At 45.5% G+C, this 27028-nt stretch overlaps 1 protein-coding gene across 2 annotated transcripts in view; it reads left to right on the top strand.

The window, feature by feature from the left end:
• Positions 1 to 27028, top strand: part of LOC135372430 (uncharacterized) — a 78153-nt gene that overhangs the window by 27473 nt on the left and 23652 nt on the right. The gene's annotated exons all lie outside the window — the stretch shown is intronic.

The following is a 27028-nucleotide window of genomic DNA, read 5'->3' as shown; positions in this document are numbered from 1 at the left end:
TTGCAAAGGTACGCTCGAGAAGGTCCTTTCGAACAGAAATTACGCTTGGTGCAAGAATTGTGAAGCCCTACAGAAGAGCGCTTGTATGGCAGATATATCCCGCGCTTTTTCTGGGCCAATATACCGCTGGTTGCCGCCAGAGCATATGCCATCTGCGTGCGTTGAATCGCAGTATAGACTTCTCTAAGGAGCTACAACAATCACACTTGGGTTCCGTTCCTAACTTCTCGAATGTCACGCTGAGTCGTGGAGACCTCAAAAGAACACTGTCAGCAGCAGACGAGTGTGACATCTGATTACCGTAGGTAGCACCGAGGGTTCGGAATCCCGAGGACCTTTTGCCATGGCGGAATTCTTTGGCTATCCCGGTATCCCGGAGCGGGATCGGTTTTTTCGTAACCTAGTGCTTCGATCTTGTTTTTCAGCTTTGTCATCTCTTCCAATGTAGTACGCATGTCCTGCTTAATTATGCGCTTCATTCGACTATTTAAACTCATTTAGAAGCATGCTGCTGGTACCTCTGCGCAAAAATGCTGAACGCATTAAACTAAATAATCAATTTTGCAAAACCGTATATTACTCGCATGTAAAAAGTAAACAGCAAATACATGACACAAACAAACCACACAAGCAACGGGTGTGTTCTGGTTCGCAGTGTATAAAGAATGACGATTAACTTGTTAGAAACATGAATAATTTAATTACAAGACTTTCGTTTAGCAGACTGCACTTCTTCAGCTAACAAAATACATGGTACTGAGATACTTTATAAATGTATAAAAAGTCGCGCGGCCTCGTCACTTACTTTTTATCTACGCGTATTCTCGCAGTGTATAGCATGACGCACTACTCGGCTGCTAACAAAATGATCTCAGGAACGACAGCGCATCCAGACTGCTGTCATGAAGACGTAACCGGAGCCTGGTGCAGAGGTGCCTGCAGAGCCAAATACTCTCTCTGCTTCCGCACTGGTGCTGACAACAGTTCATAGGTACTTTCGAAATATCTTCGAGAAAGGTCCTCTTCCACCGGCGTGCCGGTGCCATCCAACTTTTAGTCAACGAGACGTGATGGTGCCGCAATCAGGAGGAATTGCGGCCTCTTACCGCGACATAAAAGCCGCCAGTATACCATCTTCCAGCTTTGTCTGGAGTTTAGAGACATCCGCCTGCTGCTGACGCGCCGTCCCTTCGTTGCTTTTGCCGCTGTCATCTGGCTGTGAACGGCTAGGCAAAGCGATCACGTCTCTTTGGGCATCACGACGCGTCCAAAGCTAGCTTAAAAAGAAACGTTGTTAAACAGAAACATTCGAAGAGAGTGATTGCTCTCAAGGTGTCCCTTTACAATGTAGTCGTAATCAGGGTCTTGTAGCAGATGGAGTTGAGGAGCACGATACGACTATCTCATGAGAAAACTGATTTATTCTGCGTCGACAGCTAGCCACGAAAGCAAATTCACAAAGCGTGCCTCGATGAGGCACCAGACTTCCTCGTCGTCTCTGTGGCCACAGAGTATCGTAGATGCCATGGTACGCCGTTCAAGTAGCCGTACATTTACACTGGCTTTCAGGAGAGAAGCAGATGTCTCAGACTGGTCAGCCGAATATAAATTTAATGGTGTCATGTACCGTGAGCAAGTTCGCACCACGGCGACACAGTGGTTTCAGGAAGTGCGAACTGGAGAGACTTCAAGCCACTCAACTATCTCTGTTTTCTGTTCCACATAAAAGTTTGACAATTTTCCTGGTGAACCGATGTCGTTTAGTGCTTTCTTAACGCCCTGGAGCAAATTCAAGAAGCGCTGAAGTATTGCAACATGAGAATTCTACCTTGGCTAACAGTCAAGAACGATACCAACACCTTTATCATGATCCAGTGGCCCCCTAAACCGAGGCTCTGGATCCGACCCTGCCATGATCATATACGTTACGTGTGTTTGCAAGGCATCGTTGCTCTTCGGCGATCTCCTAAGGTCTAGTACCAGTCTGGGCACACCTGCAATTACATCGGGTGCGTTTTCTTATTCAGCTCTGGCAACTCCGAGTTACTCTCAGCCGGCGAAAAATAGCCAGAGTAGCGGAAATGACGTCATAACTCTGCGGCGAAAATTAGCCAGGGGTGACAACCCTACTCTATACAAGGGTAGCCGTCGTTCTGACGTCACACACAAGCTAGCAGACGACGATGCGTCGTCTGCTGCCAACCGTCCTGTTGACAGACAATATGGGTGGTGTTCAATTGCGAAATGTAGGACTGCTTAAAAACTGTCGAGCATTTTTAAAATCTGTTGGAGTGCACGCATCTGCGTTAAGTTGTTAAACAGAGTGTCTGCCAGCACTTCCACATCGTCTCGCCCGTCAGGCCAGTCCGCCATTTTGAGAGCAGAGTAACTCTAGCCGTTCGAAAATTACGGTCAAAGGTGGCTACTCTGGAGTCACGTGATGATAAAGGCTCTGACGTCGTTACCCAACTCCTCGCTGCTCAGGTTGAATAAGAAAACGCACCCATCATCCAACGTATGAAGCACGATCATCCCGTCACCGTCTTTTTCATTACTGTCACAGTCAAGAGATTGCTCCTGTCCTCCGTTGAAAGATATATTTTTCTGCTTTGGCAGGATGCAAAGCGTGTCCGCTACTGCGAGTCCATGCGCAAGGCAAAGCTGATATTGTAGACCATCCAGAATCTCATCAAACTTTACCGTAACTGATGCTCCATAAGTAGTAAACCTGGAGACATCGCTGTCAAGCTTGATGTCGAAGCAAAGAATCTTTATGCGGACACCGTCCACACAACGTCCTGCGGCCATGGCATCCTATAGTTCTTACGAGGCCAAGGCCTCAAAACGCCACTCCGCTGACGAAATTTGCGGTCAAGCAGTGAGCGTTAATATTAGGGTATTTGCGATTCGTTATCGACGTCCACCCATCCAACGTGAGCGAAAGCTACCGCCTAGCGTCGATTTCTTTCTCACGGTACTGTTCACGCATACCTTCTACTCGAGTGGCGAACATCATCGCATTCGCATTTTCCCGTAGACTTTTTCCGTCCCGGGTAATTTAATGTCAGGCGTTGCCATGCGCTCACGAATGTCCTCTCACATTGCGATCACGTCAAAGCTATGTCAAACTTGGCAGCCATACGTGCTATCCTTTCTTCGACTGAAGGCTTCGATCTGAGCTGAAACGACTCGGGAGTTGATGTGTAACAATAATATAAGAAGAATAAGCTACTTTCTTGGTAGGCAAGGAGCATCGTGACTTCCACTCAGTGTATATTCTGCTCCTGGCCTTACTCGCGTGTTGACTTTCTGTTACTACAATTGGGTGTGCAGTCCTTTCGTTGAACAACAGGGTCTTGGTAACTGCTGGTGCAACTAGATATCTCTTTCACCTCTAAAAAGGTGTGGCAACCGCGAACCTTCTACTGCACCGAACTCTCGTAAGACTAAGTTTGGAGATCTCCATTTTCCGCCGGAGACCAAAAACAAAGCGTCTGAGGATCTGAATATTCTTTGAGACACGTGCGCGGTCACGTGGTACACGAAGTATCACACGATTTTATGCGGCGGAGGTGATGCCGGCCAGTGCCGGCTCGCTCCACAAAATCGCTACGAAGGGCCTTTCCTGGGTTTTCTGCCTCCATAGCTTGAACGATGAGCAGCGCTATATTCCAACAACACATGTCTCTTTTTTTATTTATTTTTTATTTTTTGCAGCGTGCATACATGTAACGTGATGAAGCAAGATCGAAAAAGAAGACAAGTGGGACCGTGTTGTTTCCCTTCTTTTGTTGTTCCTTTCTTTTGTTTGTTCTTTCTCTGCGGATAAATGGTTACAATTAAAAAAACGCCGCTGCCTAACCGGCTATACCTGTGTTTCTGCTTCTTTCCGTCAGATGGCAAAACGGTCGAACGCGGCATTGCAGAGTACGATTCTGCGTTCAGTTCCACTTGTTCACTTGGTTTCGATGACGTCTGCAACGCCACGTTCGACCGTTTCGCCATCTGACGGAAAGGAGCTGAAGGACAGGTATAGCCGATTAAGCAGCGGCGGTTTTCTGATTTTCACGATTTATCCGCAGAGAAATGGACCAGATGGCAGTATCGACATAAAATTTTGGGGCATAATACGTCCTCTTTACGACTTTTGCTTCCCGACACTCTTCTTATTTGTTTTATCTTCGTTACAAACCCCGAAGTTTATCTTGGCGAACCCTGTACGTCAGCACTGTTGAGTACGACAACTGGCGCACGGTACAGCTGGTGAGGGCCCTGATACTTGACATTGACACTTATTGTGCCGCCACTAAAAGATGGCTTTCGGGGTTTTATGGACAATAGGCTGAATGTTGAGTCGGTTGGAAATAATGATTCGTCTTATCCTGCAGTCTTGAAACGGGAATGTTTTGTTACGGTTAAAGTTACCGAAGTATCCTCCATTTGAATAGAAACTGGCTACATAATGTACAAGAAAATGTTTTAATCGGAGCTTGGTGCTCACACGATGTAAAGCGATCTTTAAGGATAGTTCGCAAACTTGCGCTGAATGAGTTCAAGGCACTGAAGCAGTATGGCCACGTTGGACTTCAACTAGCGTTTCAGCAACGGCTACCGATTCCTCCGCAATGATGTTGTACAAATAGAATAATTGCGGGAATGGGTGCCGTTTGAGAATAATAGTCTTCCAAGTTGCAAATAAACTCCAAAACTTTTTAAGTGCACACAAATCTTGTACAGTGAGCACGTCGAAGGGCCGTTCCACGAAAACAGAGCAAACCCGGAAGAGTGGCTGCCTAAAATGTCGCAAGATGCCAGTGGTGGACGCACAGTGAGACTCATAAGGAACTATAAAATGTTTTCTGTGATCTCGTGTATAATATTTCGCTGCGTTTTCGCTGAGTTGCTCCCTGAAATTGTCCACCAACTGGAGGGTCATCGCCTATGTCTCGTTCTCCTCTCCCCATCGAACGATGCATAGTCCTCCGGCAACACTCTGCCGTACTCTGTAGGTTTTGCCTGGCGCAACATAAATTTATGTCCCCCAGCATGAAAAGCGTACAGCCCGTTTCTAAGCCGTTAGGTCTGGAGAAATCTGGGTGCTTCGTACGGTGTTCTATACCGTAGCGCATTTCGACGGATTATGGACTGTACGCGCCTCTAAGGGTGTTTTGCGTTGGCTAGATATACTGCTTATATGCTCTGTTTTCATATTTAGGAGTAGGCACCGTAGCTTGACAGTAAACAACTTCCTCCGCACTAAATCAAGTATACAATAATTCTTTGCCGCGGGCGCAGAGGTGCCCCCTGCACTTTGTGGGAAGTCACGTTGCGAATGTGAACGTGATGATCCTATGAGCTAGATATTTGTCTTCTTTAAGGGCAGGTGTGGCGCTACTTGAGGAGAATAAATATGCTCAAAATGACCGCGAGTAACACATGTAGGGCGCCTATACGCGTGGGACACGGACGATCAGTTCTTCTTTGATGGTTTTGATTGGCGTCTAGACGCCATTGAGGGCGTCTTTCCTCCACAACGTGTCTATGAGCGGTTCGCGACCGTTTCTGCACACCAAGTGAAAAGCAAAATGGCAGAACTCGTGAGTCACGGTTGCCAAGGACCTCTCAGTCCAAAGCAGTCTTTCGGTCTCTTACTCCGCTGAAGCTTTGTGATTTCCGTTCATATAATGATATCATACTTTTTCTTCTGTGTCTTTTAAGCCCTGTGATCCAGTTGGTAATTAATACAATCCGTGTTTGCCCGTCTCAAGCCATGCTGTGCACTGCATCCGGCGAGCGGAAACATACATAATACATGCGTTCAGCGGCCCGCTAATGAATAGCGCAACACAACACATCGCCGGGATTACACGTGCCTTGCCATACCGTTAAACTGTTGTCCCAGACCCACTGGCTTTCTGAGAGTGAGTAATGGTTGCAGAACGTCACAGCAGTGACACATCTTTCCAGCTGCAACGAAGCCAACCCCATGTATTGTCCAGGACAGATACCTTGCCCGCCACATTTCCATTTCCAAATACAGATATTATAACGCAAGGTAGTTTTCAGCGTAGCAAGTTCAGGCGCACGTAAGCACCGCACACTACATCCGACCGATTCAAGCCTATTCAGTAGAAACAGCCCCTGAGATTCAAGGACACACTGGTGACTCTTCGGTAGCACTCTGTAGGACTGAGGACACAAAGAACATTTGACCAGTGGCGCCACATCTGGTCTACCCCCACGCGAGCCACATGTAATTCCTTGAGACTTCATGTTTCAGAGTTAGTTGGTGCCTTGTCTATATCGCTTGCACGCTGACAATTGTGCGTCCTCCGATAAATCTAGCATGGCGAATGTGATCTACGTGCCACGAGAAGCTCATTAGGGCATCCTCCCGTTGGCATTTCTGTGCAAGACAGCAGCGCTAGCCGTCTTGTTAACCTTTGTGGACTTCCTCAAAACTGTACCACGACTTGAATCGCCTTCACCGCAAGGATGTTGGAACTGGGGAAGTTTGGGGTTCGCACGGTGTGCTTCAAGCCGGCGTGCTTCGCCAAGCAGCTCGAACCTTGAGGTGTGCACTACGGAAACACACACACACACACACAGACACACACAAACACAGCTCCAAGGGTATTTTGTGCTGGATATGCTGGAACACTGTCATGGCACGGCTTGTATCTTTTCTGTCTTCAAGCCGCTTGTATTCTTAGCGGAAGCTTCTTTTCAGGCTTCCTAGAACAAAGAGGGCTATGAAATGCATACAGCTGCTTGAGCTAAGCTCAAATGCTGCTCTAGTCCTTTTTTCAAGTACACATTAAGTTGTAAACCGCGAAGGCTCACGACTGATATCAAAATTAGTAGCGTACATAACACCACCAGGTAAACTTATAAAACCAGTACACTGCCTTGATCACAGTACTCTAGAGACTAGGCTGTTGTTGTGGCGAAAAAAGAAAAGCTACAACACAGAATCAGTCAAACAATCTTACAGAAATTATCCACCAAGGGATCCGCGTGTGCACAAATGTAGCAGTGTCACACGCGCAGGTGCGAGGTCTAGACCGATGAGGCCGAATAAAACTGATATCGAAGTTGCGGCTGATGGAGTGTCCAATTGAGGGGTGTGTCTAGGTGGTGGTGGTAGGGAGCCCCTTGTCGTGGTGAAGTGATGAAAAGATGAATAAACAGATCACCGTGTCGGAGATTGTCCACACAACACTAACGATGGATCCGGGGTTGAAGATCAGATAGGACGCAGTCGCACACAGGTTAGAAGAGACACTTCACCAGCGCCGCACAGTTCCGAGGCGCCCGCTACGCCACTGAGGTGTGCGACTTGTCCTGGAGATGGCCCGATATCAAATGACCTGTTGTTGGCATTCGTGTTCCGACCCCTCGCACATATAATGTCATGTCGAGGCGCCACCAAACAGGTCTCCACTTATTAACAGGATTGGCTGAGGAGGGGGAGGCTTTGTTAGGTGCACGGGGCTGGCGACGACCAGACGCCGGAACGGCAAAACATCGTTCCGTGTTTCCGCCGATAACCGTATGCCGCTCCGCTCTCAAGGTTTTGCCTAATGGCACTGCCAATATTCTCAAATTACAAGTGTCATCCACTCGAGACGGGCCGCAAAAGCAACAGTGCAGACAATACATGGAATGTGATGCGGTTGCTGCTCACGGACCGTGACACGCAGGAATGATCTGTTGCTAAAACATAAGCGATATGGTAGGAATTTTGAACGTGAAGCGCGCTCACGTCGATGCATCGTTATTTAAAGGGGAAATAACGATTAGCTTGTTAGATCAGGCTCTGACGATACAGAAGCAGACGTAGCCCTTGCAGGACGTGGTTGCGCCTATGCATCTTTCTAGCTACAACAAGTATTCAGCAAGGGTGACACTTTAGTCTTGCACATTTACGAACACCTCTCCTGACGCATTTCTTCTAACTAAGCTAGTTCTTGGACGCACAACGCACCAGCCCTATTCCACAATGCATCCTGAGCGCTCATCTTGTAATGGCGTTTTCAAGGTCCTGAAACCCTGGGGACAGGAGGTCATCGCTGTATTACAGCCTTTGCCCCAGGGCACCCTACACTGAGCTCGTGCTATAGGAATTCATCTGGTAGATGATGCGGCTCTTGAGTTTTAAGTAAGCGCTTACATCAAGAGAAGTATAGCAAGAGAGGAAACTCTTCCGATAGGAAACCCTAAGAAGAAGGACCCGCACTCATCTGTACTTTTGCCTTACGACTCCATCCCGTATCGTTTCGCATACGAACAACGTGTTCTTTCTAGACACTTGACGTTCCTGGGGCATTCTGTGTGCTTGCTATCGCTTGTACACTGGCAATGACACGTCGTCTGATGAATCTCGCGACCGTAACTGACGTCCCATGAGAGGCTTACTGGGGCATCCTCTGGTTTCGATTAGCTTATTAAGTATTCCGTGCTGCTCATCCTCCCTACAACGGATAGTGAGCTTGTATTTCGTGTGTGAACGTGAATTCGTGTCCCATCTCTAACGCCATGTCATGGAATGAATGATCCTAGTTGAAGTTGATCATGGTCATAGTTGGAGCTTCGTCCTCTATAAACAAAGGCATGGCGCTAGTTGCGGAGGATGAATAATGTACAGCTATCGTGGTTCGTGGATGTGCGGTACACGGACGATCAGTTCTGCTTTGTCGTACAGCAGGAAACAAGGCTTATTGTTGGGATGAAGTCCTTTATTGGTTTCTAGACGTCAGTTAGAATGCCTTTTCTCCACAGCATTATTTCCTAGCGTTTACGTAAACCAGGTGGAAAGAGAGGTGACATATGTCGTGTGTGAAGGTACGGGAATATCCCATTGTTCCAAGCCACTTGCCAATAAGTGGAGAGAAGGAAAGCGAGAAAACAGCAATAGTAAACTCATACCAGAAATTTTATATAATATAATCAAACCAGTCTTCATTCACACAATAACGGTACACGCAGCCAGCCGCTTGTAGGTCCATCAAGGCCCATTTCGCAGGAGAATGTGGGGATTCTCTGCGAGCAACTCACGGAGAAAATAAAGATCGTCGGTGATCGTAAAACACTTTCGGGCGAGTGTCATACAAGCAGACGACGCAGCCATTATGAGATTTTCCGACCTTAAATGTGTCCGGTCATGGCCGCTAGCGATCGTAGCTCCGGAGAGATTCTGTACAGGCGTGGCAATGCCCACGGTAGCCTACCGTGCGGGACAACCTGGTATGCTCTCACTCACGAATGTCTGACTTTGTGTCACTTTCTGTCTTATTCTTAGGACATTATCCTTGAAGGACGTCATATGCTGATATATGTCTATGTACTCACTATAACACTGTCTAGGCACAGTATGGTCCAAGTTACTAGTGCGCCATAAAAAAACATTATTCATCATCATCATCACTGCAACATGTGGAACGCCGTACATGGTGTGAGGTACCGTGCAGCAGGTCTGCAACTCTCTCTGTCTGTCTTGGGAACACGTGTAAAGATGGACGTACAAAGCAACGTTTACATCGTGATAGGCAAGCCTGAGCATCCACCAGCTGGCCTGCACCTACGCCATTCTACCAACGTCTGCATGAAGATCTAGACGCAGTATTCTTCACATAAGAAAACAAGGCAAAGACGCAGAAACAAAGGCTACTTTCACTAGCCAACAAAGACCGATTCGGGAAAGCAAATGGCAAGAACCTTAACTGTCAGGTCTCTACGGCCTTCGTGTCACGCGCACGTGATGTCCATCAGGTAACAGAGCCCGTTCTATACGTTAAGGTTTGCACAAAGCTATACGAGGTCTTGATTGCTCCGGATGCCCATCCATTGGAGGATAACGTTGCGCCTGCGCAGAAATATACTCACGCGAAGGGAGGGGTTAATCGGGCTGGTTTAGTTCGTTGCAGCTGTAGGCTGTTGCAATCCCAAACACAGGGACAAGAAAACAACAAAAACAATGGAACATGTCAGAAGACCAGCGGCTTCAGTAGCTATATTTCTTTACTACGTGGCTCTGGGTGGCTTCTACTACTTATGCAAACCAGATGAAATTGAATTTGGTACATTTCACGACTGTTTCTGGATGACCTCTCAGTCTCGAGTAGTCTATTGGTCTTTGGCTCTGATGAAGTTCTGTTGTCTGTCATAGTTCGTTACTTTATGCCATGTGTCTTTGACATAGAGCGCTATGTACTAGAAGTCCTATCTCTCGAAGCAAAAAAAAAGGACTTCCAGTTCGCGGACCCTCTATCGTTCATATTGTGAATTTCAGTACTTCAACAATATCACTCCTTATACTGTCGTGTCCGTTAAAGGCACACCTGCAAAACTAACCGCCTTATGCTGAATCTACAGGGTGTCCCAGAAAACGTGTCATTGAATTATAACAAAAAAACTAGGCCACCTAGAATCATGCGGTTAACGGCATTTGTTCTTATTAGGATTTTGCCACCTCCTCATGTGATTGTCATGTATTGTAAGTTTAATTATGTAAATATTTGTAAACTCAACTCGGAAATTTGCCAAGTGAAGGTCACTTTTTTACCCCACCAATATGAAGAGCGAGCAGAATTCACTCAAATTCATGGCAATTGACAGTGATACCCATGAGCTATCCCATCGAAAAAAATAGCCGAACATCATGCTTTTCCGAGCACCAGACCATAACGCGCGATGACTTTTTGAGCGCAATCACTCAGAGTCCGACGAAAGGAGGTTCCAAAGCCAGCCCACAGAGTGATAGTAGAAAAAGAAGCAGTTCCTAAAATTGGGAGAGGGCAAGCATCATCCCGGCGAAAGTCGGACGTGATAAGCCGTGCCTGTTTTATCTTTTTCTGCGATGTCTGCACATCGCATCTGCAGATCTTTTTCTGCATACGGGGAGGGCTGGGTTTCCAACCTCCTTTCGTCGGACCGACGAAGATTGCGCTGAAAAATTCACTTTGCGCTATCCTGTGGGAGCTGCGTAGAGCATGCTGTTCGGCTATTTTTTTCGATGAAATAGCTCCTGAATATCCCTGCCAATTATCATTAATTTGACTAAATTGGACACGCTCTTCACATTGGTTGGGTAAAAAAGTGACCTTTACTTGGCAAATTTCAGACTTAAGCTCGCGAAAATTTACATAATTAAGCTTAGGTTACGTGACATTCATATCAGGAGGTGGCAAAACCAGAGTAAGAGCAAATGCCGTTGACCGCATGACTCTTGGTGGTGTAGTTTTTTTATTATAATTCAATGACACGTTTTCTGGGACACCCTGTATATCGCTGCTATATCTGAAGGTGTCCTCAACTTATATCACATCCTGCAGGCTGTATAAAGCCATACGGTTAGTAGTAATGAAATAATACAAAATAAGGAGTAATTTGATATTTTCCTCCTCTCTCAAACACAGTTTTGCAATCCCCCACCCCCACCCAATTTTTAATTTTCTATTTTTCGTTTAAAATCGCTCATGCACGCATAAGAATGCGATAATAAGCGTGGAATATAATTTTCAATCAATGAATTCAATTACCATTCCTTCCAACGCGAGAGGGAGAGAGGAGGAAAATATCAAATTATCATGAACTTGTATGTTCTATGATGAGACACATGAAAAGAAGCGCACATACGCAGAAATACTTTCTAAACTCATTTAATAATACAAGTCATTACTACACATATTTAGTGCATTAGGCCATTAATGCATCAGGCTATGGGCCTCAGCGGATTGCAAAGCGTCATACCAGGCAGGTTGCAAAGCATTACGTCAGCTGGCAGCATTGTCGTCATCATGGCGGCTTCTGTGGACTACAGAAAAAAAAACTGTGCTAGCGAGGGAAAAACACGCGCTCAGTGAAAAACCTTCATTTACTAGAATTCGACACGGCCACACACTTCTAACCGTGCCCGTACTCTTCTAAATATCTACTGCTAATCATGAACACTGTCACCGTAAACGTCCTATATCACTTCAAATCGCGGGCATTAGTACTGCTCAAGACGTAGACGAGTCAACGAAGGAAAGCATACGTGGAGTCGACTCAACAAATTCCTGAGGCTAGGCTTAAGTGGGTGACGACAGGCCTGGGCAGGTCAGGACAAGAATGGCACTGCTCAAGCAGATTCTGTCGAACGAGGAAACACACACAGACAGACAGAGAGCGAGCACTCACATGGCTGCTAGACATTTCAACAAAAGAAAGCATGCACAAAGAATAGAAAACTAGGCCTTAAAGATATGCGCTCGACCAAAGTGGGAGAGACACTCACCGGCACCGAAGTATTTCCACACACATCACTCAGTCAAAAATAGTCTTCGTCCTAAAGTCGCTCGTCACGAAATCCGTGGCGAGGAGAGCACTAGCAGCATGACCGCCACTGAGAGATCCACCTGAAGCAACGAAGCGTCCGTTGATTTCTCCGCCAGGGCATCAGGAGCTCTGCACTGTCATTGGTCGTGACGTCATCCGTTCCAAAGGTCGTCCAGAGGGGAGAGCTTCGCAAATCCCCTCTGTTATTCATTAAATACATTAACCAATTATGACGTCACTGTTTATGGAAATCCTGCATGAAAGCGAAATCCAGAGGGGAGCGCACCTACGCCACAACCGTGGCCATAGCTTTTCCTGCAAGAATGAAGCGCTAGTCCACCAGACACCGCGTTGCTGCGTTTCGTCCCTTCGTCTGAGGCAGATCCTCTGCGCACCCAACCACGTACCGTCCTAACGATCGACGTTCCAAAGTTCGCTCCCGCTATCAGGACTGAGGAATGAGTGCCAGACAGGAGTCCTTCATGCTCCCTAGTATTAATTGAATTTACATCACAATATTATTTACTTTACTGCACTATTACTGATTTTAATTCTTATAAAGATTGCAAAAACTCCTACTACTACTACAAAAAGTAGCCCTTGTTCCTGTTATTGAAGATCATATGAAATGACTGTGATTTTTAACATCATAAATTATATTCACTCATTAAGGAAAACACCATCCATGCACAAAGGCTGAGAAGAAAATAACTGAGCCTTGAAATTAAGCGCTATTACCTGAAAGATTTTGTAAATGACTAAATAAATATATAAAAAGTGCTTTTTCTACTTTCAATCATTATGATCCATATCAATAATTTTTGTACAAAAATTCTGTAAACTACTCATCTCTCTTCATGGAAGCTGCTGCTTCTGTCTAAAATAATAGCCTTCATTGAAAATGAGAAAATAATAAATGGCAAAGAACACTCAAAGTAATCAATAGGCTTACTAAATGCGCGAAAATCATCTTTCCTTTCTGGTTTTGCTTTTTAAAAGTAGCGCACTATGCATAAAGCGCGCCAAGTTTTAATCAGCCCCCTTTCTGGTTGCGACACGATGTGTCATGCAGTGAAGCAGGGCAAGAATGAATAAATTTAGCATATGAAACGCATTTTCACCATTCCGTTTTGCAGCTTGCTTTCATGAGCAGGCACACCACCATCCCTTTTTTGTTCACGTTCGCTATGAAATTTAAATATTATCACTTGAAATGCAGCAAACTGCAGCAGATTCGTCTCACAGAGACGGACATGTCCATTAAACTTTCCATTCCATTAAAATTTCCATTTCAAAGTGTACTGACAAGCATGACAGAACACACACTAACAAACACTCCCGTTTCTACCGTCCAAAAATTATTGAACCGCGTAATACTACGTACCCTGAATTTTGCCAAGAAATCTAAGCTTGGACAGAGCCACAAGCAGAACAAAGGCTAACACTGAAAAACATAAAGAAAAGTGAACAACTGACAAACCATAATTACAAGCACACCCATTAATTTCTGCTGTCTGAATTCGCGCTAAATGCGCGAGCGATTCCAAGAACAAGCACACCGTTTGAAGGAAGCCTAACAAATGTAGCTCGACACAACCCTCACCGCAATAACCGGGTGGAAGGCCACACGATTCACAAAAATCGGCTTTTCTTTCTGGTTTCGCTTTTAAAACACGGCTTACTTGCAATTGAGCACTCCAAGTTTTTCTTACTTCCCATTCTTTCCTGCAACTTCCGCGTCCTATCATGCAGTGAAGCAGGGCAAGAATTAATAAAAGTATATGAAAGTCATTTTCACCATTCCATTTCGCAATTTGCTTCCATGAGCAGGCACACAACCGTCCCTTTCTTGTTCACATTGGCTCTGAAAATTCAATAATAATACTTAAATAGTACAAATCGCAGTGAACTCCAGATTCGTTTTACGGAGACGATGATTTCTACCCTCTGCCTTAAGCGCTAAGATACCGGTATTGCTGCTGGAAAAGTAATAGCTATGGCGGCAGAAATTGAGCACCTTCATCAACATAACAGTTATAATGCGTGTCATGCTTTATCGAGCAAAGTGCATATACAAAAATCTCGAAGCATGACAAGATACACGCTAACAAACAACAACTTACACGCACATTTCTCCTCTCAGAAACTTATTAAGCAGCATAATACTCTGAATTTTACCGATAAAACTAAGCTTGAACACAGCTACAAGCACGACAAACGCACAATCTATCAATCACCTACAACAATAACTGACGGCTAACAAACAAACATACCCATTCATTTTTTATGCTAAAGGCATGAGCGATTCGATACAGCAAAGCACACCGCTTGATGAGTCCAAGAAATCTAGTTTTAAGCCAGCTCTCGCTGCGATAACCGCGTGCAAGGCTCACAAAATCGGTGCGAATCCTGGTAAATTAGCGTGTCCACAACGTGGCTGTTGGGCGGTTCCAGACCGTTTGTGCTAACCAAGTGAAAAGCAAGATGGCAAAACTCATGAGTCAACGTTCCCAAGGACCTCTCCGTCCAAGGCAGTTTTTCTGTTCCTTACTTTCGCTGAGCATCTGTGATTTCCATTTATATAACGAAAACATTCGTTCTTCTTCTGTATCTTTAAGGTCCTGTTTGTGATTTCAATCACGATAACAAACTATAAACATGGACGTGTGACGTTCCTCACGACTGCTCGGAGCAGATAAAAGTTCCAGTAAGGAACTAATAAAACGTGCTTTGCCTGTCTCAACGCACACTGCACCCAGCCAACGGAAACGTACATAATCCATGCTTTCAATGGCTAATGAATAAAGGGCCCAACAAACACATCGCCGGGATTACACGCATCTTACGGTATCGTCATTCGGCTCTCTAAAAGCAGAGATAGTGCCGCTCACAGAACGTGAGAACACTTGAACATCCTTCTACCGCAACGAAGCCGAAGTATTCACCTGAACAGATACCATGACTGCCACATTTCCATTTCCAGACACACAGATTCCAATAAAAGGTAGTTCTCAGCCTAGCACCTACTGGGAGGTGCGCCGCTTCGAACGTAACGGAGCACCGTACACTATTCAACGCACATATTCAATTCCATCCGGTGGAAACGGTTCCTCGGTAGCAGTCTGTAGAACCGAGGACCCACGCTCATGTGTACGTCTGACGTGCGGCACCATTCTTGGTCTTCACTGGGTTATTTGGTGCATTGTCTATATCGCTAGTACGCTGACAATTGTGCGTCCCCGATAAATCTGGTATACGCGAATGAAATCTACGTGCCACGAGAAGCTCACTTGGGCATCCTCGCGTTTGGCATTTCGCTGCAAGTCGGTAGTGCTAGTTGGTGGTCTTGTTAACCTTTTGAACTTCCTCATATCTATTCCACGTCTTGAACCGCCTTCACTGCTAGGCCGTTGGAAATGGGAAAGCTTGGGTGCGTGCAGTGTGCTTAAAGCCGGAGTTCTCCGTCAAGCCGCTGAAATCTTGAGATGTGGATTATGCTGTGTACTCAGCTCGAACGGTTTCTTTTTTTTTCTTTTTTTTTTGTGCCGCGATGTGCTGCTCATTTTGCCTACACCTCTTCATGAGCTTGTTTCTCGTATGTGAAAGTAAGGTCGTATCTCACTTCTGTCATCACCTTACGAAAAAAGACTATCCTACCAGTGAGTTCTTTTAGCATCATGCCTTTCAAGCTTTAAATAGATTCATCACATTACATTGTAGTTCTACGCACTATAGCCTGAGTAGCTTTTGCGCCAATAAAACTCGCACTATGATTATCATCGTACCAGATAAACATTTGTCGTCAATAAGAGAAACTCAAGTAACGGAGAGTGGAGATACCGATACAGTCTATTGTAGAACGTGTGGGCGGTGGGTGCGAGGGACACGCACGATCAGTTCTTGTTCGCTGTAAGGCCGAACACAAGGCTCGTTGTTGGGTTTGAGCTCTTTCTTAGTTTATGGATATCATTGAGAATGAGTTTTCTCCACAACGTGGCTATCGGCGGTTTCCCGATATTTCTGTGAACCCAGGTGGGAAGCAAAATGGCACATTTCGTGCATTAATGTCCCCAACAATGACATGAATATTGAACGCAATCAGTGATGAATATTAGTTCTTTACTTCGTATTTGCGTCTGTTCAGACACACAACACTAGGAACATAAAAGTAGAACGGAAGCACGGTTCTGTAGATTTCGAAAAAATGAAGGTAACATCCCCATGAGTTTGAGAGAAGGGATAAGAAGTACGCCTATTCCTGCGTATTTCGTCTTATGCTCTCTTATTCGGCATAGTACCATGTGCTAGAAACGTTCTGTCTCGAGGGCAATCGAATGCATCACTTCGATATGATGATGATGCCTGTGGCCTCTGATTACGCGCACTAGTTACCCTCTGATTAAGCGCATACCGGAGCTAGGTATTCTTTGTTTTGCACTACGCCAAATGATCCCGGAGAAGAATATGTGCCGTCGCGGGAATTGGCTAATACTAGACGCGGGAATCGGGAAATGGAAAAAATGCTCCCCATTTGTAGCGCTTCTGTAAGTGAAATTGCGCCGTGAATAACAGGCAACGTTATTTCGTGTGGGATCTCCTGACACAGGCTGTCTGTCGAATTGGAAATGGTTTTTCAGCAAGGTGAAAATCTCAGATGTAGGGGCCACCATCTCCGTAATTTTGTTCCGTATACCTCACCAAATCTGTATTTTGTTGCTCCTATAAAGATGCGCGTTTGGAAAGGTACGCGCGAGAAGGTCGTTTCGAACAGAAATTACGCTTGGTGCAAGAGTTGTGAAGCACCACAGAAGAGCGCTTGTATGGCAGATTTATCCTGCGCTTTTTCTGAGCCAATATGCCGCTGGTCGCTAGCGGAGCATATGCCATCTGCGTGCGTTGAATCGCAGTATGGACTAAGTAAGGAGCTACGTATGGTAAGGAGCTACAACAATCACACTTGGGTTCCGTTCCTTATCCCGCGTTCTGTTCCGTTATCCCGCGGTTTTTCTGAGCCAATATACCGCTGGTCGCCAGCGGATCATATGCCATCTGCGTGCGTTGAATCGCAGTATGGACTAAGTAAGGAGCTACCTATGGTAAGGAGCTACAACAATCACACTTGGGTTCCGTTCCTAATTTCTCGGATGTCACGCTAAGTCGTGGAGACCCCAAAAGAATACTGTCAGCAGCAGACGAGTGTGACATCTGATTACCATAGGTAGCACCGAGGGTTCGGAATCCCGAGGACTTTTTGCCATGGCGGAATTCCTTGACTATCCCGGTATCCCGGAGCGGGATCGGTTTTTTCGTAACCTAGTGCTTCGATCTTGTTTTTCAGCTTTGTCATCTCTTCCAATGTAGTACGAATGTCCTGTTTAATTATGCGCTTCATTCGACTATTTTCACTCATTTAGAAGCATGCTGCTGGTACTTCTGCGCAAAAATGCTGAATGCATTAAACTAAATAATCAATTTTGCAAAACCGTATATTATTCGCACGTAAAAGATAAACCGCAAATACATGACACAAACAAACCACGCAAGCAGCGGGTGAGTTCTGGTTCGCAGTGTATAAAGAATGACGATTAACCTGTTAGAAACATGAATAATTTAATTACAAGACTTTCGTTTAGCAGACTGCACTTCTTCAGCTAACAAAATACATGGTACTGCGAGACTTTATAAATGTATAAAAAGTCGCGTGGTAGCATGCATTTTGTTACCTGAAGAAGTGCAGCCTACTGCACGAAAGTCTTGTAATTAAATTATTCATGTTTCCAACCGGTTAATCGTCATTCTTTTTACCTTATCTCGCGGCCTCGTCATTTACTTCTTATCTACGCGTATTCTCGCAGTGTATGTATGTATCGCAGTGTATCTATCTATGTATCTTTTTACCTTCTCTCGTATGGCATGACGCATTACTTGGCTCCTGAAAAATGACCTCAGGAACGACAGCGCATCCAGACTGCTGTCATGCAGACGTAACCGGATCCTGGTGCAGAGACACCTACAGAGCTAAATACACTATCTGCTTCCGCACTGGTGCGGTCAACAGTTCATAGGTACTTTCGAAATACCTTCGAGCAAAGGTCCTCTTCCAACGGCGTGCCGGTGCCATCCAACTTCTTTGAGTGAACGAGACGTGATGGTGCCGCAATCAGGAGGAATTGCGGCCCTTTACCGCGACATAAAAGCCGTCAGTATACCATCTTCCAGCTTTGTCTGGAGTTTAGAGACATCCGCCTGCTGCTGACGCGCCGTCCCTTCGTTGCTTTTGCCGCTGTCATCTGGCTGTGAACGGCTAGGCAAAGCGATCACGTCTCTTTGGGCATCACGACGCGTCCAAAGCTAGCTTAAAAAGAAACATTCGAAGAGAGTGATTGCTCTGAAGCTGTCCCTTTACAATGTAGTCGTAATCAGGGTCTTGTAGCGGATGGAGTTGAGGAGCACGATACGACTACCTCATGAGTCAGGATCAAAACTGATTTATTCTGCGTCGACAGCTAGCCACGAAAGCAAATTCAGAAAGCGTGCCTCGATGAGGCACAGGGCTTCCTCGTCGCCTCTGTGGCTTGGCCGCCACGGAGTATCGTATATGCCATGGTACGCCGTTCAAGTAGTCGTACATTTACACTGGCTTTCAGGAGAGAAGCGGATGTCCCAGATTGGTCAGACGAATATAAATTTAATGGTGTCATCTACCGTGAGCAAGTTCGCAGCACGGCGACACAGTGGTTTCAGAAAGTGCGAACTGGAGAGGCTTCAAGCCACTCAACTATCTCTGTTTTCTGTTCCACATAAAAGTTTGACAATTCTCCTGGTGAACCGATGTCGATTAGTGCTTTCTTGAAGCCCTGGAGCAAATTCAAGAAGCGCTGAAGTATTGCAACATGAGAATTCTATCTTGGGTAACAGTCAAGAACGATACCAACACCTTTATCATGATCCGGTGACGCGTTTTTCTTCGCGTTGTTCTTTTCAACATTTTGAGGCAACAAGACGTTGCAATTTACTAAAGTTGATGAAGGGTTTTTCCGTGACGCTGCCTTTGCGTATGCTTTTGGGTGGCCCTGAAAAGGGCTGTTGTGACACTGATTTGGTCGTGGCCCCTAACATTCGATGTGCCGTCCTCTGAATGCGATGCACTGTTGCTGGCGTTTCGGGTATGCCGAAAACACCCTCTCCAGCACTTCTGGATCAAGCGCGCTGACAGCGCACTCTATTATGTCCTTTAATTATTGTACCGTTGATATGCGGCTTGTGTACACCTTCGCCTTCAGGCACCCCCACCGGAAAAACTCACAAGGCATGAGGTCCAGCGACCGGGCAGGCCATGTCATTATGGGTGAGCCTCGCCCCATCCATCGTCCAGGGAACGTTTCTGAGAGCCACCTCTTTACTACTGTGGCGAAGTGAGGAGGTGCACCGTCTTGCATGAAAACGCACACCTCTTTTTGCATATGTAAAGATTCTACCTCCGGGAAACACTCCCTCTTTATAATCCTGAAGTAGCTCTTTCCCGTCACGGTGTCATCAAAGAAAAAGGGCCCGACGACATCTTCGCGCCACAGGCCACACCATACGGTCGTCTTTGGCGACTGCACTGGCTGGTCCAGTAGCCAATGAGGGTTTACTGACGACCAGTATCGGCAGTTGTGCCTATTAACGTGGTCGCTAGTGTGGAAGGTTGCCTCGTCGCTAAACAAGAGTAACTGCTGGTGCGCCGGGCTTTCTCGTATCCTGGAAAGCTCATCTTTGCAGAATCGAACTCTGCGAGCGTAGTCGTCTTCTGTTAGGGGGTGCACCACCTGCATTTTGTATGCGCGGAACACATGACGCCTCAGTATCTTGCGAACCGTTGACGTGAAAACGGTGAACAGCCCTGCGGTTCTCCTAATGGACATCCGAGGAGAAGCCACGTACGACCCTATGATGGCTTGTTCGAGTTCCACGGTAACTACCACGTTTGTGCGGTTGTGCTTTTTATTCTCTACAGCACCGCATCCCACAAAGCGGCGTGCCCATCTTAAAATTGTCCTGTCACTTGGTGGACGGCGACGAAATCGGTGACGAAATTTGATGCGTGCTTGCTTAAGGCCTCGCAATTCTGTGTACCAAAGTACCACATGGGTACGCTCCTGAACCGTCAACTGGCGCATAGCAGGGCACCAAGGATACAAAATACGGCAGAAACAAATGGAACACGAACGAATATAATAACAGGAATAATAGAGCCTAATGAAACTGTATAGAGACACAAAATGAATGAAATAAAAACGTTAGAAAGGCGGCTAAAAGTGTCATTCTTGCAACAAAGCAATGGCAAACAGATTGTCGTCTGCTATGAGACGGAGCAGAAATGTTTCGCTAGGACGCGCCATACGAACCGCAAAATGTGCAGAAAATATCTAAACCAAATCGCTTCAAGCTTCGTTAAACGTATATCTCAATGAGTACCACGGGTACGTATCGTGCATAACAGAAATACGCGACCACATGAGCTTGTTTCAGATTCGACGTCACTAGCGCCCCATGCGGAAGCTACAAACAACTATCGGCAGACTGGCGTGTTTACATCGGTATAGCGCATAGGAAATGCCTGAAGAGGAAAGTTTGCGTGGCCGTAAGTTATTTTGTTGCGCAGTGCCTGATAACGACAATTTTTTTGTAGGGTTTCCTCGCGCAACTTCTTCACTCTGTGGCAGCGGAAGTCTGTCTGTCAAGTCGGCATCGCGCAACGCGCGAAAATGTGACTGACCTTTCATAGCACCCACCCTGTACTTTCTCAATGTCAAAGAAATGCTTGACTTCGATGGGGTGTCCAGCTATCCTCCCGCTACGGCACACTTAATAACATCACTTCGGATAATAACGCCACTTGGGCGGTGTTATTAGCCTTATTTTTTTTTTGCAGCACACCAAAGGCCAAGTGAGTGTTATATTACAAAGCAGATATAGACAGGGAGAAATCCTGTGTCTTCAGAAGGGTTCCATGAGAAAGGCCATCACGGTCATTTTGCCAGAGAGAATGGAACTACGGTACCCGTACGCTGTCAAAGTAGCCAAATTCCACCAGACTTGAGAGTCCTTGGCCACGCTGCGTATTTAAGTGGTCTGGCAATTAAATTGCGCCGTGACAATAGGTTACTATGCAAACATATGTTGTGTAGTCCTCCCTGACGCGTGTTTACGAGTTTAATGCGCTTTAATGCGTTTAATGAATGCGCGCTTCACGAGTTTAATGCGCTCCGGCTTCGCACTGATTTGTATTTCGTTCTTTGGTCCAGCAAGGGCGAAGTCCTACTGAAAAGCGCTAAGTTGACACGTTGGTCGCTTCACGACCTCTCGACAGCTCTAGCTGCCCTTGCGCCACTAAACATTCAACAACAGACACAATCACCCGATCACTCTCTCTCTCTCCCCAGAGAGGAGCGATCAAGAGGCCGTTGTCCAACTCTTTTCCTGGGCCAGTAAAACAACAACACCCTCTCCGGCACTTCTGGATCAAGCGCGCGGACAGCGCACTCTATTATGTCCTTTAATTCTTGTACCGTTGATATGCGGCCTGTGTACACCTTCGCCTTCAGGTACCCCCACAGGAAAAAGTCACAAGGCGAATCAGTACAACACTGATCACCCTATCGAGTATTCTGCTTTACGGTGCAAGACACCACAATTCGCTGAATGCTCACGTTTATTTCAAAAGCAAATCCAAGTACCAAAGTTCCACCAAACACTGTCCGAGCCTAGTATTCGCTTCGATGAATGCATTGAGTGTTAAGTCCAGTTTTTCGATGTTGTAAACAAGCAGGCTGTGCAGGAGCATCGTGGCAAGTGCTGCATGAATACAGCTGCCTCAAGAGGCCGATGCAGTGCATGCAATGCCGAATTTGATCTGTCAGCTTCCTTTCCTTCCACATGACCGATGCTTTTCCAGAGACTTTCACTGCAAGGCTGTTGGGCCTGGTGAAGCGTAGGCTTTATGTGGTGTGCTTTATCCCGAAGAGCTTTGAGAACGTGTGGAAAAATCTTGGGTTGTGCCTCGTGTACTGTACACTTTTCTGAGAGTATTTCATGCTGGAAAAGATATGCTGCTCATCCTGCCTACAAGGGTTCGTGAACTTGTACCACATAGCTGTCCAACGTTTCGAATTTGACTAGCTCGAAACAACTTACCAAGATAGTCATATGTGATAGTTGGCAGCGGCACATCATACCTAAACGCAGCATGTAGAGTGATAGAACAACTGCAGAAACCACTTACTTTGCACAGAACAAAGCCTGTTCTCATTCCGCTTAGTGATCGTGTAAGTGCTTCTTTCACTGATAACTCCTTCTACCACCTCTTGCGTATTAGGAATTGCATGCCACGAGGACTGACGTCCATTCCTACCCCACTTGTAACACCATGTTATGAAAAGAGAACACGATTGTATTAGAGCTTTGTTTTCTTTACTTCTTCTTTACTTTGCCTTTGACTTCCGGAACGAAGATAGGCCTACATATGATATGTGAAGATAAGACATGTGGTGCGTGGATGTGGGGTATACGGACAATGAATTCTTCTTCACAATGCAGAACAAGAGGTCTGCTTTTTAGGCTTAGTTCATATATTGTGATCTAGGTATCATTAGGAATCTTTTTTTTTTTTTCACCACAGAGTAGCAGTGGGTGGTGTGTTGCTATTTCTGTAAGCAATGTGAAAGACAAGGTGACAAAACTCATGCGCTAATGTTCCTAAAGACATCTGAGCCCGGAGTTGTCCTTTAATTTTGTCGGTTCGATTAACATTTGTTCTCTCATACGACGGTTGTTCAAGTCAAACCGGAACATTTAATTTTTCGCAAAAGTAAAATTAAAGTAAGTAAGCGAGTTAGTTAAGTAAGCGAGAAATTAGTTTTATTTTTCAACGTACCCTTCAGCTGCACTAATTCATTTGTCCCAGCGTTTCACGAGGGCTTGGATGCCAGCAGCGTAGAAATCCTTACCGGCGCATAGCAGCCATGATCGGACCGCATTCTTGACCTCGTCGTCGCAGGCGAAGTGGCGGCCCCCAAGGAACGCCTTCAGTGGCCCGAAGAGATGGAAATCGCTGGGGGCGAGGTCTGGACTGTAAGGGGGATGCGGCAGCAACTCACAGCCAAGTTCCTGTAAAGTGCCTGTCGTGAGATGCGCGGTATGCGGGCGTGCATTGTCCTACAGGAGGACTCCTTTGGTGATGAAGCCCGGCCGCTTTTGCTTCAGTGCCTTATGCACATCTCTGAGAACCTGGCAGTAATATGCACTATTGATGGTGCTACCACTGGGCAGAAAATCAACGTGAACAACGCCAGCCTTGTCCCAGAAAACCGTGGTCATTACCTAACTCGCAGGTGGGGTGCTTCGGAACTTCGTGGTAGCTGGCGAGCCCGGATGCTTCCACTGTTTTGATGCGCGTTTAGACTCAGGAGTGAAATGGTGCACCCACGTTTTATCGCACGTGATGATCCGATCAAGGAACGACTGTCCTTCAGCGTCGAAACGGTACCTTAGCTCTTGGGAGATTTCCAGTCTTTGCTGCCGGTCAAACACGGAGGGCTGCCTTGGGACCCAACGGGCACTAACTTTCCGAAACTGGAGTACCCGTATTCACCAACCGACTTAAATCATCAGTAGTAAGAGGGCTGGTCGTAGGAGACCGGGGTCCTCCACGTTCCATTGACCCCTGGGCCCTGTGTCGTTGACCCCTGAGTCCTTCGCGTATTTTTTCCCGCTTACCGGGTGGCGGTGCGTGCGCGGAGGGTTGTCCGCGCGGTTATAACATACATAGACATACAAAGAGGAGTCATACACAAAAAGTACAAGTGAAAATATATTTATCAATGCGAATAGTGTTGCCAATTGTGATGCCAATTAGGTGAAGCAGAAAAACCAAGCCGAAAAACCTTCATCACCTGGAACAGAAGAAATGAAACACAAGACAGTACATGCAAAGAATATACATAATTTATTCACTATTAATATATCCAGTTCTCAGAAACCATGAAATCAACATTCATCACATTGCTGACCAATTGTTCACTTACGGAGCCCCGCACCAACGACCTGAAAAATGACTTATTATTATATGAAACTACATTCGCATTCAATAATACGTACAATACTGCGGCCACACTGGATAATCTGAAAAAGACACATTTTAATATCAACAATCATACTTCCATTATAGCAACAATAATCTGAAAGAGAATCTCATATTCTACTTTCAATAATATATACATTGCGGCGGCGGCGGTGGACCCCAATAATCTCAAAGAAAATTTCAGACCACGGAACACGAACGACAAGAACGACACGAACACAAGAGGAAATAAAATCTATAACATTACATTTAATCAAAGAAGATATTCTTAATCAAAACAACAGAGGAGAATAATCTATCATTTTAACTCTCATAAAATCATCCTCGTGACTTAATCTAACCGAACTCCATACAATTTTCATTCTAAGAAACACTACAAACCTTACTTTGTTTTATGAATCCAACACAGAAAATAGATATGTTATTAATTGAACTTCACCGCATAGCACTCTCCTAGCCAACAACCAGCTCTAATGATATCTGCCCTGATTTCTTGAAGACGGGAGGCGTACGCCTGTTTTGTGACAGTTATGAACCTTTCGAGTGCAATAGGGAATCTATATTGGAGCTTTAATTACAAGTTCTGATAGGTGTATGTAATTAATTGTGAACAGCAGAGACCTTGGAAGACCACAGAACAAGAACGACAAGAACGACACGAACACAAGAGGAAATAAAATCTATACCACTACAAAGAAGATGGATCCTTGTGACATAGTCTAATCGAACACTATACAATTTTCATTCTAAGAGGACACTACAAACCTTACTTTGTTTTATGAATCCAACACCCAGGCACCATACAGTATGAGAGGATCTCGGTTTTTCTTCAAAGCCCGGAGACATTATCTCTCTGTCTATGCGACCAAAGCACTGCGCATGCTTTATCGCTCAAAGGGTTGGAGGCTATATTCCTTTTCCTTCCTCAAGCAAGCAGGGGCCTCTCGAGGCACGATAAGATAGTACAAAGGCGATATATTTTATGGTACATCGCAAATAGTGGTCCCCGCGAATAATGCCGGCATCTATCTCTTCACATCCTTTCCTTGAAACGGAAGTATTTCATCAAAGTAGATGACAAGGCGGTTAAGTTTGAACAGAGGCGGTATTTTTATTGAACATGTAGAGAAAGTCCAAAGTATTCAATGATAGAAACAATACTCAATCAAACGAGAAACAAATTTAATTATATCATTTTTGTAATATCTTGAAAGTTCTATATAGATGAATCTGGGGATATATTCCTTTTCCTTCCTCAAGCAAACAGGGCGCTCTCGAGGTTAGATAAGATAGTACACAGGCGATATATTTTATTGTGCAGCGCAAATAGATGCCGATGTTATTCGTGGGGATCACTATATTTTCTCATCCTTTCCTTGAAACGGAAGTCTTTCGTCAAAGTGGATGACATAGTCGGCTTAGTTTGTGCAGGGGCAATATTTTTTATTGAACATGTAGAGAAAGTCCAAATTATTAAATGATAGCAACTATACTCAACCAAAAATGAGAAACCAATTTCATTGCATGAATTTTTGTAATATCTTGCAACAGAGAGTTCTATATAGATGAACCACACAAAATCAAATATGAAACACAACTCAGAAATATGAGGCATTCCGAACTCGGAGAATATTTTTACTGATGTCAAACGAGTGATCAATAAGGGGTTTTCATAAGTCGGCGCCATCTAGTTTAAGGCGAGCCAACTACGCTCTGGCAGCGCGCGTCCGACATATTTTGGGCAAGGATGGAAGCGCTTCCCGCGCGCGGACAGTATGGCTCTGTTCGAACCGCGCGTCTGGGGTGATCTTTTGTCGTCCGCGCCTGGGACTTGGTCTGCTTTCACATCGAAGCATCGCTGTTTTCACGAGTGGATGATCCATCTGCATTTGTAATGGCAGTCCGTTGTTGCGTGCCTTTCTGCAGCCATCGTGGCGTGAGAGACGCCGAAGGAAACAAGGCGTGTGCACAAACAGTTTGGCGGCTAAAGTTCACATGATTCATGGCTTTCCAAGTAACTATCGTCAGAAGCGTTCTGTTGCCATTCTTAATCGACGAACTATAAATACCTTGCAGGCAAAAGCATAGAACATATAGTAGGAAGCATCGGGGAAAGCATGCAACACAGTAAGGTCCCACATTCAAAATACACGACTGGTCTTGAAATGTGCATAAGAAACACAATACAGCATAAAAAAATATGCTGTACCGCATCTGAAAGTCAACAAGGCGACGCGGATGGAAGTTGAACCCGTATATGACAACTGTCCTCGCTAACGCGGTCAGTCGTGGCAGATGCACTCATATTTTAACAAAAGGCGCCCACACGTCTTTGGGAAAACCTATCTGGTATGTTCGTCAAGTGTCTCGACCACTGAATATTCTCGTTCGCCATCTTGCGTTCGGTTACCATACACAGCACCACATGTACGACGTGCGAAAGATATGGCCGAATGTCGTCTGCTAGAAGGTGGCCAGACTGACTTTTGAAAAAGGTCTATTGAAGCAAATACAAGACAACAATTATTTCAGCAAATAACTTTCTAAGCAAACGAGAAATATTTAAAAGTTTTCCTATAGAGGAAA

This window comes from Ornithodoros turicata, unplaced genomic scaffold, assembly GCF_037126465.1.
Source record: "Ornithodoros turicata isolate Travis unplaced genomic scaffold, ASM3712646v1 Chromosome15, whole genome shotgun sequence".
NCBI lineage: Eukaryota > Metazoa > Arthropoda > Arachnida > Ixodida > Argasidae > Ornithodoros > Ornithodoros turicata.
This window is presented reverse-complemented; position numbering and strand designations above follow the sequence as displayed.